This window comes from Cetorhinus maximus, chromosome 7, assembly GCF_964194155.1.
Source record: "Cetorhinus maximus chromosome 7, sCetMax3.hap1.1, whole genome shotgun sequence".
Classification (NCBI taxonomy): domain Eukaryota; kingdom Metazoa; phylum Chordata; class Chondrichthyes; order Lamniformes; family Cetorhinidae; genus Cetorhinus; species Cetorhinus maximus.
The window spans coordinates 140,575,734-140,592,335 of NC_135885.1; positions in this window are offsets into that span (position 1 = coordinate 140,575,734).

The following is a 16,602-nucleotide window of genomic DNA, read 5'->3' on the forward strand; positions in this document are numbered from 1 at the left end:
CTTGGTCCAAACAGGAGCAGAAAACTACTGACAAGTTCCAGTGTGAAATGCAGCAGAATCTCCAGATGCCATTAAAACTCATTCCATTCTGTCTAACTGCCAACCAGTGCGAATTGTCTTCATTTTTGATCGTCCAGGCATCTAATCAGAACTTTAAAACTAAATGTTTTCCAAAGAAATGACTGCATTAAACATTCACCCACTTTCAATTTCCATTACAATATTAGACTCATTAGCAGATTACTTTAACCAACACTGCATGGGGCAGAGTGAAATAGATAGATTATCACTGACTGGCTGTCAAATATGCAAACCTTTCTGAAGATAGCTTACGTAACAGGATCGCAGTTATTTTGTCCTCTTTTTTAAATCATTATTTTAAGATTAATCTGAAGAATTTATTCGAAATCATGTCTTGGCTGCACCTAATCTAGTTATAATCCGTTTGTGGATTTGTCAAATGATTTATTACAGTTGATTTAAACTGGTGGTGCACACTGAATCATTTGTACATATTGCTGTTTTTTTTTCTCTTTTATAGCGTTTCAAATTTTTCCCTTCTTAAAACAGTAATTTCTTCACAAACATGACTGGGACTGAGTATTTATATGAAAGCTTGCCAGGCTCAAAATTCCTGGATAGGCTATGTTTATCCAACAGGCAAACCATATGGTTTCATGACATTGCCCATGGGGATGAAAGAAAACAAGAAAAGAAAGAAAGGCTGGCATTTATATAGCAACTTTCTCAACCCCAGGACATCCCAAAGCACTTTACAGCCAATATAGCCTGTTACTGTGGGTTTATCTCGGGATTCATTGGCTTCTTACTCTGGATCTTGCTGATGGCAATAGGTTTTTGTTCAAAAACATTTATTTGCATGTTAACTATTTACAACTGTTAAATAAGGCTGAGACATAAGTGGGAGCTACTCTCTGAGATGCTTCATACTCGTGTCCTTTCAGTGAGTGACATCACTGTGACATAGCTCCTCACACACAAGCTCAGTAGCTATCATTAGGATTATGTAGAGTTAACCCTTATTTTGAGGCGTAGTTATGATTGTAATATATGCAGCATGTGGGGAGCTAGTGGCCTAGTGGAAATTACTAGCCTAGTGGGCTAGTAATCCAGAGGTCCTGGCTAATACCCTGGGGGTATGAGTTCAAATCCCAACCACGATGATGGAATTTAAATTCAATTAATAAATAAAGGTGGAATTGAAAACTAGCCTCAGTAGTGATCATGAAACTATCATTAGTTGCTGGAAAATCACACCTGGTTCACTGGGAAGAAGCTTTTCTGTCTTTACCTGGTCTGACCTACATGTGGCTCTGGACCCACAGCAATGTGGTTAACTTTTAACTGCCAGCTGAAATGGCCTTGCAAACTACTCAGTTCCAGGGTAATTAGAGATGGGCAACAAATGCTGGCCTTGCCAGCGATGCCAACATCCCATCAAAGAATATATTGAAAAAAAATGGAGGAATTTCTACTCACAATTATTATGGCCTGAATTTTGCTATTGGCGAGCAGGGGGCGGGGCCTGCTCGCCGACACGCGAAATGATGCGGGATGACATCAGGCGGAACCCCCAATGTCATCCCGCCACATTTAAATTTTCAGGAAGGCGGGGGCACAGCAAAATCAGCTGCGCGCCCGCCGACCTGTCAATGGCCAATTGAGGCCATTGACAGGATCATTAAAACAATTAAAGGACCTGCCCGTCCAACCTTAAGGCTGGTGGGCAGGCCAGGAGCCCCGGCGGCAAATAGAGAAAACATGAAACCTCATCCACAGGCGGGATGGGGTTTCATGCTGGGTTTTAAAAAGTTTATTAAAGGTTTACTGTAATTAATGAACATGTCCCATCTCATGAGGGCGACATGTTAAGGATGTTATTTTTTCTATTTTTAATATTTTTAAAACCGTCAGTGATCTCCCTGAGGCTGCACTTAGCCTCAGGGAGTTGTGCGCTCTTTCGTGTACATACGCGAAAGAGCGCATTCTCGCTTTTGGGGAACCCCCCCCGCCCGCACAGGGAGCGCATAGCGCTTCCCGCCGGACGTCACGCTGGGTGGGCCTTAATTAGCCGGCCCACATAAAATGGCGGCGGGGCCCGCTTCTCCGGCGGGGATCGGCTCCCCACCCGCCGGAGATTGGGTCAGGCCCACCCACCCGACAGGCAGAAAATTCTGCCCAATAAGTTGAACGTTCGTGTTTAAGTACATTGGTTTTAAATCAAAAATAAGCGACAGAAGCTGTGGAATTCAAAGTTCTTCCTGTTTGAAACAATGTAATAGCTTCCAAAAATACAGCATTTGGTAATGATTCAATGACACGCTGTTAGAAGTTATAGATAGTCCTGTAAAGATTCTAAAAACAAATATATAAGTGGTGTTTCACATACAGCTTGCATAAGCTTTTGAAATGCTTAAGTAAATAAAAATAATACCTACATGGCTCCAGAGAAACTTGTTAATGGTGGTGGTACAACACAGCCAGTAGCTTATTGGGGTCAAGGTGAAGCTTGGTGACTATCTTGTATTCAGGATGATAAAGATTTATGAACACAGGCATAGACACTAAAGATGTATGATAGGATTTTTTCTGCACTGTTTTTCTTACAATTTGCTTACAATTAAAACGGATATATCCATCAGTGAAGCAATGAAAATGCATTTCATTTTTGGTTTTATATTTGAGAGGTTGTACAGTGATACCTGAACATATAGAGCAATGCAACACCCTGAATGTATATTGCTTCAAGGCTATTTATTCTCTCATGCAACATTGGCCAACAAACATGCAGCCTTTATACAATTCAAATTTAAGCGTTAAAAATGTTTAATTTCAAACCCAAATTTTGTCTTGAAAGTTGCTCATGAATAATGGGTAAGTACAGGCTGAGAACATTGGAAATTCCACATATTGGATTTAATTCAGGTGCTCCTGTTCAGTTTGCTAATCACCCCTGTGCTCAGCAACCTACACTGGCCCCTGGCCTGCACACCACCATTTAAAATTCTCACCCTTGTTTTCAAACCCCACCCTAGTCCAGGCCCTCCCTATCTCTGGATCTTCCTCCTTTTGTACCATGACTGCAAGATATCTCCGCACTCCCCTGATTCTGGTCATTTGCCCTTTCCTGATTTTCATCGCTTCACCGTTGGTGGCCTTGCCTTCAGCCATTTATCCCCTAATCTCTGAAATTCCCTTTCTGAACCTCTCCACCTCTCTCTCCTCCCTTGACACACTCATTAAAATCTACCTCTTTGACCAAGCTTTTCATCACCTCGAATTCTGAAGAGGTGTAGGAGCAGAGGGACCTGGGTGTATATGTGCATAACCATTTAAGGTGAGAGGACAGGCTGAAAGAGCAGTTAATGAAACTTATGGTATCCTGGACTTTTTCAATCAAGGATTTCCCAAGGAAATTATTTTAAATCTGTATAAAACACTGGTCTGGCCTCAACTGGTGTATTGTGTCCAATTCTGGGCACCACACTTTAGGAAAAATGTGAAGGCATTAGAATGGGTGCAGAAAAGATTTACAAGAATCGTTCCAGGGATGAGGAACTTCAGCTGTATAGAGAAGCTGGGACTGTTCTCCTTGGAGAAGAGAAAGTTGAGAGAAGATTTTGTTGATGTACTCAAAATCATGAGGGGTCCGGTCAGAGCAGAAAGGGGGGAATGTGTTCCCATTGGTGGTAGCATCGAGAGCCAGAGGCCAAAAATTTAAAGTAATTGGCAAAAGAAGCAGGTGACATGAAGAAAACTTTTTCATGCAGCGAGAGATTAGGATCTGGAATGCGCTGCCTGAGAGTGTGATGCATTCAAGAAGAACTTATAGAGGGTGCTTGGAAATTATTGCAAGAAATAAATCCAAATAAAGCTTCGGGTCCGGATGAAATCCCTCGCTGGATTTTAACATTAGCAGCTAATGAACTGGCTCCCATATTGACCAATTTCTTTCAAGTGTTAATCAACATTGGCTACTTACCAGACCAATGGGGACAAGCTAACATCTGTGGCACATTCAAAACAGGGGATAAAAGTCAGCCAGAAAACTATGGATCGCTATCTCCCACCAGCATCATTTGCAAATAGCTTGAACATATTTTTCATTCTCATATCACGAAGCACTTTGAAGCTCACAATATCCTGGTAGACAGTCAGCATGTTTTGCGGGCTAAAAGATCGAACGAAACACAGATTTTACAGACTGCTGATGATTTAGCTCCAAACCCGAAAGAGATTAAACTACTCATTTGGCAATGCTAGATTTCTCAGAAGCTTTTGACAAAGCTCCTCATGAAAAGCTCTTGTCCAAACTGACTAAATGATTAAATTAGATCTGGCACTTCCTTACTAACAGAAGACAGGGTGGCGTGTGATAGAGAATCATCCTCTCTGAGAGGTATCCTCTGTAGAGTGCCTGAGGGAACTGTGTTAGGACATTGATTCTTCTTGACATACATAAACAACCTTCCCTACAAGTTAAAAATCAAGGTGTGACTATGTACAACTGACTGTGTGGTTTACGCATCAGAAAAAAATCAAGATCAACTCACCGCAAGATGGTCTTCTGGAATTGCAAAAATGGTAGGTCTAATGGGAGATGGCATTCAATGCCAAAATACATTATGTCATGTGTATCAGCAACAAAAATGATCCACCAACAGATAACTTTAAGCTTTGTAATCAAATTCTCCAACACACCTTACCTGGAAGTTCATCCAAAAAGCGAACTTCAATGGGGATTCCACGTTCAGCAAATAGCCCAAAGCAAGCAGCGTCCTTGAATTTCTGAGGAGTAATCTTTGTTATTGCAATAAACATATCTAAATCACAGCTTACCAACATTTGTTCGTCCAATTCTGGAGTTGTGTGTGGAACCCTTATATGGCGAGTGGTAGAAATAGAATTGAAGCAATCCAAATCACACAAATCGGTATTAAGTAAAACAGTGTCACATCCTTGATTGAAGATTTGGAATGAGAATCACTACAGAAAAGGAGGGAAAAGAATTGACTGGACATGTTCCATAAAATATGGAATGGACTGATGGAATTTGTCAGAAACATGTCCCTGGTGCCCTCCAGCAATGACAAAACACAAGGTAGCCATCCACACAAACTACAAAGATCATTTTGTTTCCAAGACAGTGTATCAACAATCTTTCTTCCTGAGGCCAATCCCACAATGGAACTGTGGTAATCTGAGGTGCAATACACCTTTAAGAGATTGTAAGCAGATTGATCATGTGATTGCATTACCCAATTGCTGTGTAGCGCGGGCTACATTGTTAAGCGGTAGTTTTAGAATGGGTTTCGGTTTGAGAAGCACACATTGTGTTTGTGCTCTGTTACTTATGTGAATAAGTAGCCATGTACTCCATTTTACAATGATCTCTTCATCTACATTGTCTTGATTATCAACTCACTCATCAGTAGATAGGCATGCAACTGTGTTCACTGAACAAAACAACCTGATAGAGGGAATGTAACAGGAACAAACTGCCAGAGGAATTGGCCACAGTCCCATCACTGGAAACCTTCGAGACCCATCTTTGGATTATTTCCATTTACAAGTTTTCATGGTCAGGACTGCCATCTCAGCAGGTCATGCCTGGTTTAGCTGGCGCTACCCATACAAATGTTGGCAGAATACGGATATTAGCCTGTGATGCCGACACTCGTAAAGCAGGAACAGAATCAGAATTGAATTACTATCTGAAATGAAGAATGTGCAGGGCTACGGTGGGAGATCCAGCACAGACACGATGGGCTGAATAGCCTCCTCCCGTGCTGTAACCATCCTATGACTCTATCTGTAATAATACCTCCCCATGTGGTTCAGTGTCAATTTTGTTTGATGATTGCATCTGTGAAGCGTCTTGGGATGATGGTGTTTGTGTGATAGCTGTGGCTTAGTTCAGAGCACTCTTGCTCTGAGTCACAAGGTTCTGGGTTCAAGTCCTATCCCAGGGCTTGAGCACAAAAAAAAAACTCCAGGCTGGCGCTCCAGTGCAGTACTGAGGAAATACTGCACTGTTGGACGCACTGCCTTTCAAATGAGATCCTTAACCTTGGCCCCATCTGCTTGCCTGGCTATGCAAAAGATCTCATAGCAATATTTCAAAGAAGAGTGGGGGAGTTGTCCGTGGTGTCCTGGCCAAAATGTATCCCTCAATCAACACCACAAAATTGGATTATCTGGTTATTATCTTGTTGCTGTGTGTCGGAGTTTTCTCACATTGCAACGGTGGTTATATTTGAAAAATATATTATTGGAAGTGAAGCACTTTGAGACATCTGGTGGTCATGAAAAGTGCTCTATAAATGCAAGCGTTTCTTTAGAAATTGTTGTCATCATTTTGAGTCTGTTCACCACAAAATATGTTGACAGGATGTATTATTTTACTATCCTATAAGCGTAATCTTTGTGTTTTAACAATTCACTTCTCGTATTGAAGCTTCTTTCATAACAGTAACAATTCTTTGTACAAGGCTCCCTCTCTTTAAGTGTCAAAATTCAAATCTCTTATAACTGGCTTGCAAGAGTACAGAAAGAAATTTTAATCTGCACTTAGCCCTTCTCATACTAACCTGGGAATGCTTTATACTGAAGGAAAGCAAAAAAAATGCAGCAGCAGATCCGACAGGAAAAAAGACAGAGCAAAGTTTTGAATTGAACCTTTTCAGTGAAATATTCTGCGTTGCTTACCACTGGCAATGGCTCAATAAGTAACAGAATGATCACTCCTCAGGAAGGACATGTTCACATTGATGCCAAATGGAATGTAGCATTTACAGCACAGCAGACAAGAGTGGAGGAGAGCAGAGAACTCTGAAGCTTATAGAGCCAAAGGTTACAGAAATAGGAAGGGGCCTTGGAGGCATTTGAAAACAATGATGAAAATTATAAAATTGAAATGTTGCCAGACCAGGAGCCAATGTACATCAGCGAGCACAGGGTGATGGGTGAACAGAACCTAGTGTGAGTTAGGAAAAGGGCAGCAGAGGTTTGAATGAGTTTAAGTTTATGGAGAATGGCAGATGGGAGACCAGCCAGGAGAGCATTGAAATAATCAAGCCTAGAAGTAACAAGGGCATGGAAAGAGTTTCAGCAGCAGATAAACTGAGGTAGCAGTGGAGTTGGTCGATGGTCTCAAACTTGTTCCAAGGGTATTCTGACTAAACTGTGCTTTACATTTTCCTTCAATACATCAAATGTACTCATTATATTGTGGGAGCTTGAGCGTGCTTCTGCTCCTGTATCTTAATAGACTTTAATGTCTTCCCAAACAAGCTGCCTTCTGACTCATTAAAACATGTAACATTTTCCGGGGTTTTGCAGGTTAGTTATTGGGAGGATGTTTCCCCTGGGAAACCTAGAACTAGAGGTCCTGCCCTCAAGATAAGGATTCAGCCATTTAGGACTGAGAGGAGGAGAAATTTCTTAAATTGAGAAGTTTTGAATTTTTGGAATTCTCTACCTCAGAGAACTGAGGATGCGCGATTTATTCAAAACTGAGGTCTATAGATTTTTGGATCATAACAGAATCAAGGGATGTGGGGATAGTGCAGGAAAGGCATGATCTTGTTGATTGTGGAGCAGGCTCAAAGGGCCAAATGGGCTATTCCAGCTCCAATTTCACATGTTCTTAGCTAGTCCCACACTCTTCAAAATAAGAAGTCACAGTCAACAAATAGTTCCCATGCTGTGAACTATAAAGATGAGATATACACCGTAGATGGAAAGCGTTCTGCTGTAAGAATACAAGGACAGCTGCACAATAACAAATTTGGATCTGAGAGACCAATCCTCAAGAAAGCCTCCAAAAACGACTTGCCTTGATCACAACTCCAATCAACCGATGGTCAGAAAGCTATTTTATTGGGGCACATTAGCACAGCTATCCAATAGGTCTCACAGTGCTTTGAGGCAAAATTCTCAGCAACAGAGGAGAAACTTGAAGAGATATTTTATGTCAGATGAATTAAATAACTATTGCAGAATTACATGCACTTTCACATCAATGTACCTGAACTCTGAATGGATTTGAATAAATGAATTTGGCCTTGTACAGAATAGGAGAAATGCTGCTCTGACTTTTCCTCTTAGGACATACAGAAACACACATTTCTTTGCTTATTGAAGAAAGGTCTTTACGTGATTAGATACTCATTTCCCAGAGTCCTCAACCATACTTTTGACCATAACCCCTGATGTGCGTTGTGCTGCTATAGAATTATATGGGAGCTGCAAATCTATTGTTCACAACATTAGCCAATATCAGGAATAGGGGAAAAGAAAATTACTCTGTCCTGTGGTCTTTCTTGACCTGAAATGCTGAGGTTGGATGCCATTGAGTGGAGGAACTGAAGTGGGTTCCCCCTTAGAAATGGTATATTGGCCTTGGAAAGGTGCCACACAGATTCACCAGAAACTTACCAGGGCTCCAAAGTTAGATTTTGAAGAGAGATTGCACACACAGGCTTATATTCCCTGGAACATAAAGGTATGATTTGATTGAGTGTTTTAGGATTTTGGAAAGAATTGATGGGGTAGTTAAAGATAAACTTACTCTGCTGGCGGGGGAGTCTAGGACAAGGGGACATAAACTCAGAGCCAGGCCGTTTAGGAGAGAGGTTAGGAAACACGTCTTCATACAAAGGGTGGTAAAAGTGTAGAACTCTCTCCAACAAAAAGCAATAGATGCTAGCTCAATTAATCATTTTAAACCTGAGATAGCTGGATTTCTGCCAGCCAAGGGTTTAAAGGGATAGGCAGAAAAGGGGGAACAATGGAGTTATGATACAGATTAGCCAAGATCTCACTGGACAATAAGGGCCTGAATGACCTATTCCTGTTCCTGTGTTCCCCTGCTTCACATTGTTTCACCACATCTCTTGCACATAATGGACTTTTACCTGACCCTTGGAAATACCCCCTAGGTTGCCCTAAAAGGAAAGATCAGAGAAAGATCAGCTCTGAAGAAGGGTCATACGGACTCGAAATGTTAACTCTGTTTCTCTCACCACAGGCACTGCTAGACCTGCTGAGTTTTCCGAGCATTTTCTGTTTTTGTTTCAGATTTCCAGCATCTGCAGTATTTCGCTTTTGTCTTAAGATCAGATAAAAGCTTGATGGCAATTATTAACAGTTACCCCCCCCCCCACCCTATTTTAAGTGGTGCTATAATCAATTTCTTTCATTATGACAGACAATGGAGAAAGGGAACGTGCTAGAATTTTACACGGGACAGAGGCGTTACTTCCCCCGACCCACCGTAAAACCCATTGGGACGTTTAGAATTTTTGGAATTCTCTGCCTCAGAGAGTTAAGGATGCTCAATATATTCAAAACTGAGGTCTATAGATTTTTGGATCATAACAGAATCAAGGGATATGGGGATAGTGCAGGAAAGGCACGATCTTGTTGATTGTGGAGCAGGCTCAAAGAGCCAAATGGACTATTCCAGCTCCAATTTCATATATTCTTAACGAGTACCACACTCTTCAAAATAAGAAGTCACAGTCAACAAATAGTTCCCATGCTGTGAACGTATAAATATGAGATATACACCGTAGATGCAATGTGTTCTGCTGTGCTGCTGACCAGTCAAAGGGCTGGCAACTCTCTCATCACAGCAGCACCAGCAGGAACTGTGGTCACCGCCGAGATTATAAGCAGTCCCCAGAGAAGAGGAGCCTGTAGCCTGGAACAAGGTGAATCCAGGGTGTCGTCAAGACCAGGCTGGCAGGTCCCAGCCATGGGTTTGCGGGGGGGTGGAGGGGTGGTGGCTGTGTTGGCAGGGCACAGGGAGGGGAAATTGTGGGGGTGTGGAGTACCTTTCAAGGGGCATCCATTGGGCACATGGTGCCGGAGCAGGATGCATCCCTCCTTAGCCGGGCAACAAGATTGTCAGATTTCACTTGGACACTTGTTCCTGGCCTCCCATGCTTCAGCTAAAATACCCACGAGGATGGGTAAGCGACGGGCATGGAGCCACTGCCATGGCATCCAATTTTAAGCCCCCTGCCTCCCAACCCAAATCGCCCCCCCCCCCACCCCCACCCTACCGGCTTGAGATCTCCACGATGCAGATGGCACAGAACTGGACTATGTGACTTAGCCCGTGAGTGTGGAGGAACTGCTATTCAGCAAATATCCTGTTGCTGTCTCTGAACTTGTAGATATTGTGTGTTCACCGATAAGTGCAGACATTTAACATAAAATTACTAAGTAGGCAGATGTACACAGTGTTCTGGAGACATGCTATTTTCTGCCTTATGAGTGAAAGTACTGAGTGTTTCGCATATTCTCCAGCTAGTGATTTATCATCATGTGGGGAATAATAATTAAAACTAAGCACACCAAGGCATCCACAGGCAAATAGAGGCATCATTTTCTGGCCACGAGGCTGGGTCACATGACACACTCCCCTTTCCACTATCCTGACTTGGAAATATATCAGCCGTTCCTTCACTGTCACTGGGTCAATATCCTGGAACTCCCTCCCTAACAGCACTGTGGATGTACCTACACCACATGGACTGCAGCGGTTCAAGAAGGCACCTTCTCAAGGGTGACTAGGGATGGGCAATAAATATGGCCCGGCCAGTAAAGACCACATCCTGGGAATGAATAAAAAATAATGTTGTGCTCCTATCCCTTAAAGGCAAATTACAAGAACCTCCCCACTTTCTTTTGAAAGATAATTTCCCCCTTCCAAAGTATAACTATTTAAAATACATGTTCAAGTTTAATTACCATCAATAAGTGTATTGGACTGGTGGACCTATGAGTCTAACGGGCATAGAGGTTATCTGCTGGTACACCAAGATCCTGTATCAGTAATCTTGTCGGGATGTGTCTTTAAGTTGCTCACAGTGATCTGTGGGGGTGTCATTCTTGGATGCGGTTCCTGCTTGCATTTAGAAACTTGTCCCGGATTCAGTAGGACTGTCTGGTGGTTGAGGGGCTGGAATGGACCTGATCTGGCCTCAGTTATGCCTTACCTTTGCGCCTTTTAGTGTGATAATTTCATAGGTTATTGGTTCTGGGCAAACCCTTGTCACCTCGGCTGGTTGCCACGTACGTTCTTGGGGATCCTGGATGTGAACTTGTTGTCCCAACTGTAAACTTGGCAACTCTGCACCTGCATTTTTATCATGCATATTGCTCATCATCTCTTGCGGTTTTAAAAGTTGCCCCTGTGGTTTCTGAGAGAGTAGAATGGGTAAGAGTAGGTAAATTGGCGAGCACTGGTCTGTCAAACATGAGCTCTGCTGGTAATGGAACAGTTGCAGTTAAAGGTGTCGCTCTCAGAGCTAATATTCAATGTGTAAATCTTGTTTGGTCTGACTACATTTGGGAATTAGGGATTTCACCATCTGAATCATTCATTCAGCTAGGCCATTAGATCTAGGGTAATGAGGAGAAGAAGTAGTCTGCTTGGCATATTGTGCATTTAATGAATAATGGGGTACTTGATGATGACCTCAATGTCATTGTTCATACCCAGCCATTAGATTGTGTCACTTGCGAGTCTCCTCATGTGATCTATGCCCATGTGTGAGTGATGAAGTTGCCGATGAATATCTGGTCACAAAGATTCCGGTATGATGACCTACCTGCCTTTAATAACGACTCCCCAGGAGATGCCTAGCTCATCCCAGTAAGGCCATGCCGAATTAAATCAGGCCATCCTTCAATGATGGATTTCCACAGTTTCAGTAGTGTAAAATATATTGCCGTTTTTTCTTGTAGCTGCTGACATCTCATTGCGCAAAATATACCAGACCAACTGACGGACTTGCATTCTCCTGCAAGTGTAACATTGCAGCTTCCTTTGTCAAACCATTCTGGATATTTTGATGTTAGGTCATGAAATGAGGCAATAGGAGTAGTTCCTCAGGTTGATCTGCCTTGTGAGGTCTGACTAACTCCATTAATTGTCACTAGTGCGAGGTCACAGCATGCTGGTAGACCTGCAATTGCTGGGCCTTTAGTGTCCACGATTTAGGACATCTGTGGTACCCAGGAGGATTGATTCAACCTGCACTCCAGGACTATTGACCCTGCACATGGAATTAGTGAACCGTTGAATGCCGAAAGTTGCACAGTAGTAGGTTTTGCAATGGCCTTCAGTGTCTGCGGATGCATGTCTTTTAGAATTTACAGAGGTAGTATGTTAGCACTTGCTCCTGTGCCAATCTTTACCATTGACAAGTAGTTACCAACTTTCATACAGCAGATAATTTGAAGCTTGGCAAACACTTCGATGGTGTGACATTATCTGTGCTTTCCACGAGTTTGACGGTGTGAAACAGGTGTTCACCACTCTTCATCTCATGTGCACATCATTGTCGCTTTCTTGTTTGTTAATCTCTTAATGTGTATGTTTCTGACGGGAGACCGGATGGTCATTCTTATTGCTTGAAGTTTCCGGTTGCGTACGGTCTGTTTGGATCAGTGCACGGCTCTTTGTAGCTGCATCAGCTTTTGCTCCAGGGCACTGCTCCGGTCAATGGCCCTTTCTGCCACTTGCTTTGCAGAATTGGTGGAAAGCTGGGCATTTCCTTAGTGGATGCAGAAGGCCACACCTCCCACATGTCTCTCTATGTTTGTGTGTTCCAGTGAGTGCGTCAACATTTGGGGTTGTACTTAGGACCCGTAAGGTTCATCGGCCTGGGAGGATCACTTCGTACTTTCGCCCATCCTTGAGTTGTCCTTGGATGCTTTACATTTTGGGCTTGACAAACAGATCTTTCTGGAACACTTCCATGGGAGTGGATGTGATCACCAACTCAACAAACCTGTCTGCTAGCTCTGTGTCTGAGAAATCACAGTGTGTACCCTTTTCTCTGCATCTGCTGATGAAGTGGTCCATGGATTCTGTAAGCTGTTGTCGAAATGACATGAACTCCAGTTGATGAATACAGAAGTTTAACCTGATTCTGAACTGGTCCTCCAATGTAGCCCACATTTTCTGGGGATCTTTTAGCTCTTCTGCTGTTAGTCCTGACATGTTCAACCTTCATTCTCAATTGCTAGGCAAATTTTTATGGCTTGATTGTTTGGTTCAGACACACCTGAATTAAGAAACTATAGTTCTGTGCGTTTTTTAAATATTCTGAATTCAGATAGCAGGTCAGATGTGCCCCAATTGAAACTGGAGAATTTTGTGGACATTCTGACAATATTCCTTTGACCGTCCTCTTTAATTTATTCAATTTATTGTTCAGGAGCTCACAAAGCCACCCATTATAATTGCAACTTTCTCTGGCCTGATTTTATAATGGTTTTTTTTTGGTCTTTTTTGTTTGACTCTCTCTCTCTCACTCGCTATAGATCCAGCCCACACCCTGGTCACTCAACTTTCCCTACTGAACTAACCCAGTGCTGGTCCTTTCCTCACGCTGTTCCACTCACAGAACTGACAGGCTATGTGCTGCAATCTCACCACGAGGGATCCGTCTGCTTACCCACTCTTTATCTGAGCTGTGTCTTCAAAGTTTTTCTGTTCAGCCACCTTGCTGCAATTACAATATTCTCCGATGAGCCCACGCACTCTCTCACACACACACACACATATCAAACCCTATGTAATAATGTCACAATTACGTCTGCCATTCTGACCCAGAGCCAGGATGTAGGGAAGAGGAAGCATTAAGGGTCTGTGAGGAGTGCCGTCCTAGTAAAATATAAATTAAAAAATAACAACTTTTTAAAATCATACTTCTAAGAGCCCTGGCTAAGGGCTCCGATTGTTTCTGCTCCATAGGCAGCCAATGGAACAAACTCACTGGCATGTGAGAGACACACTCCAACAATTCTGACAAGAGTTTTTTAGTCACCTCTGGAGCATGAGACTAATAATGCACATAATGCATAATAAAAAGTATATTGCATACCCTCTTTTGAAACTTTCATTGCAGAAAAGGCATTCCTTTAAGCTATATTTCCTTTTGACACACAATAATTATTCTTCACAGCCTACCAACTAAAGACTAAATCTTATGCCCAGGCTAGATAACAAAAACATTTCTGTCTGTGATAAAGGTTTTGTGAGACACTGCCTCACAACCTATAAATCCACACAATACTCCAGCCTGATAACTGCAGATTCCTCATCAAAATCTGAAAGCTCTCTGTTCAATCATATTTTGAACAACTTTCCTTTATAATGTCTGAAACTGCTTTGTTAAAGACATTTCAACAAGGACGCAATTGTTCGATTCAATGTTGGACCTGCTCAAGCCTCTATGAGTCAATTCACATTCCGCTAACCTTTTCAAAGCAGTCTCATGATAAATTTGCCTGGAACATTGTATTTTAGTTACTAAACTTATTTTCTTTTGCGCTTCTGCAAGATGCTTTAAAAAAAACACTTTTAAATACCTCAGTGAGTGCCTTGCGCTGGCTATTGCAATCATCATTAAAATCTTTATACTTCTTTTCATCTCATTATTTACTCGTTGAAATATCCTCCCATTTATTTAAATAAGGTGAAAGTTTGACAGGCAAAAGCAAATGTTTGAATTTCCTGTTTTTTTTTGTATAGGAAGACAAGACAAAAAAAGGTCAACAATGTCAATATTGAAGCAAGAAGAAAAATTTCCCTTCAGGAGACAAGAGTGTTTATTATCCCTACAATGAGCACGATGGCATAAGGCCTTGGGATCAGTCTGCTTCTAATAGTCAATTAGTTTCTTCAGTGAAGTGTATAATCCATACCTCATAGCCAGATTGTTAATGCTTCAGTAATTGCTAATTTCAGTTTCCTTGAGCGCTTTCTCAGGAAATTCCTTCACATGATGAAAAAATAAGATGCTCCCTATGTCCTCTACCAGTACACCGTCAGAGACACCCTCCTTGAGATGAGATATTAAAACAAGGCCCTGTCTGCTGTCAGATCCCAAAGAACCATTTCATGAAAGAGCACGGGGAGGTCTCCAATATTTATCCCTCAACAAAGCTCACTAAAACAGATTATCTGGGTGTTATCATATTGCTGTTTGTGGGATCTGATTGTCCGCAAATTAGCTGCTGCATTTCCAACAATGCAACAGTCGCTACACTGCAGATGTACTTTTAAAAAAATTCTTTCATGGGATGCGGGTATCGCTGGTAAAATCAACATTTGTTGCCCAACCCTAATTGCCCTTGAGAAGGTGCTGGTGAGCAAGCTCCTTGAACCGCTGCAGTATATGTGGTGTAGGTACACCAACAGTGCTGTCAGGAAGGGAGTTCCACGTTTTTGTCCCAGTGACAGCGAAGGAACAATGATATGATTCCAAGTCAAGCTGATGTGTGGCTTTGAGGGGAGGTTGTAGGGGGTGGTGTTCCAATGCATCTGCAGTCCTTATCCATCAAGGTGGTAGAGGTCTTGAGTTGGAAGGTGCTGTCGAAGGAGACTGGACAAGTTGCTGCAGTGCATCTTGTATGTGGTATACACTGCTTCCACTGTGCATCAGTGGTGGAGAGTCAATGTTGAAGGTGGTGGATGGGATGTTGATCAAGCAGGTTGCTTTGTCATGGATGGCAATGAACCTCTTGAGTGTTTTTGGAGCTGCACTCGTCCAGGCAATTAGAGAATATTCCATCATGCTCCTGTCTTGTACCTTGGACTTCATTGGCTATAAAGCACTTTGGGTAATCCTGATGTAGTATAAATGCAAGTCTTTATTTCTTTCTTTAGCATTCAAGACCTCTACAGTACTCCAATTCTGCCCTCTTGCCCATGCCTGATTTTAATGCTGCATCATTGGTGGCCGTACCTTCACCTGCCCAGGCCTAGGCTCTGGAATTACCTCCCTAAATCCCTCCACATCTCTACCTCCTTTTCCTTCTTTATGTTGCTCATTAAATCCTACCTCTTTCACTTGTCCTAACATTTCCTTACTTGGCTCTGTGTCAAATGTGATAATTGCATCTGTGAAGTGCCTTAGGGTGGTTTACTATGCCATAGGTGCTAAATAAATGCAAGCTGCTGCTATGTAAATATTGTAGATGCCAGAGGGAACAAATGATTTTGGATGAAGTTGACATTAACTGAACCTCAAAACTGTTAAACAAGTTAACTGGAATTACTTGTCTCCTTATCCAGTTTGGTTGCTTTAGCTATCTGAAAGCCAGCACCATTTTGTACATAGACATCAGGACAGCCACAGGGCTAAATTCACAAGGAGTCCTGGCGGAACCATGAGCAAAGCTTGGCATTTTAACAGGAAGTTTTTGAGATGTTTAATGGCTTCCCCTTTTTTTTTAGAAGTGCGATGTCATTCTTTTTTTTTTGAAAGACACTGATAAACCTTTCTGGAAAAGCAGCGTTTATTAGTGCTGAGTGAGTGATTGCACCCCCTGTAGATTTTTAAGAAGCTTTTTTATCACACAGAGCTTAAACTAGCGGTAGATGATCTCAGTGAATATTTATACGGCCAACAATTGCATGCACCAGCAATTATCTGTCAATGTGAGGAAAGGTTAGAAATTAAATTACTGCGGCATCTGACTCCTACAGTGAATATAATTGACTGTCTTCATGACTTCCTTCATTGCTATATATAAGAACGAAATAATAGCAGT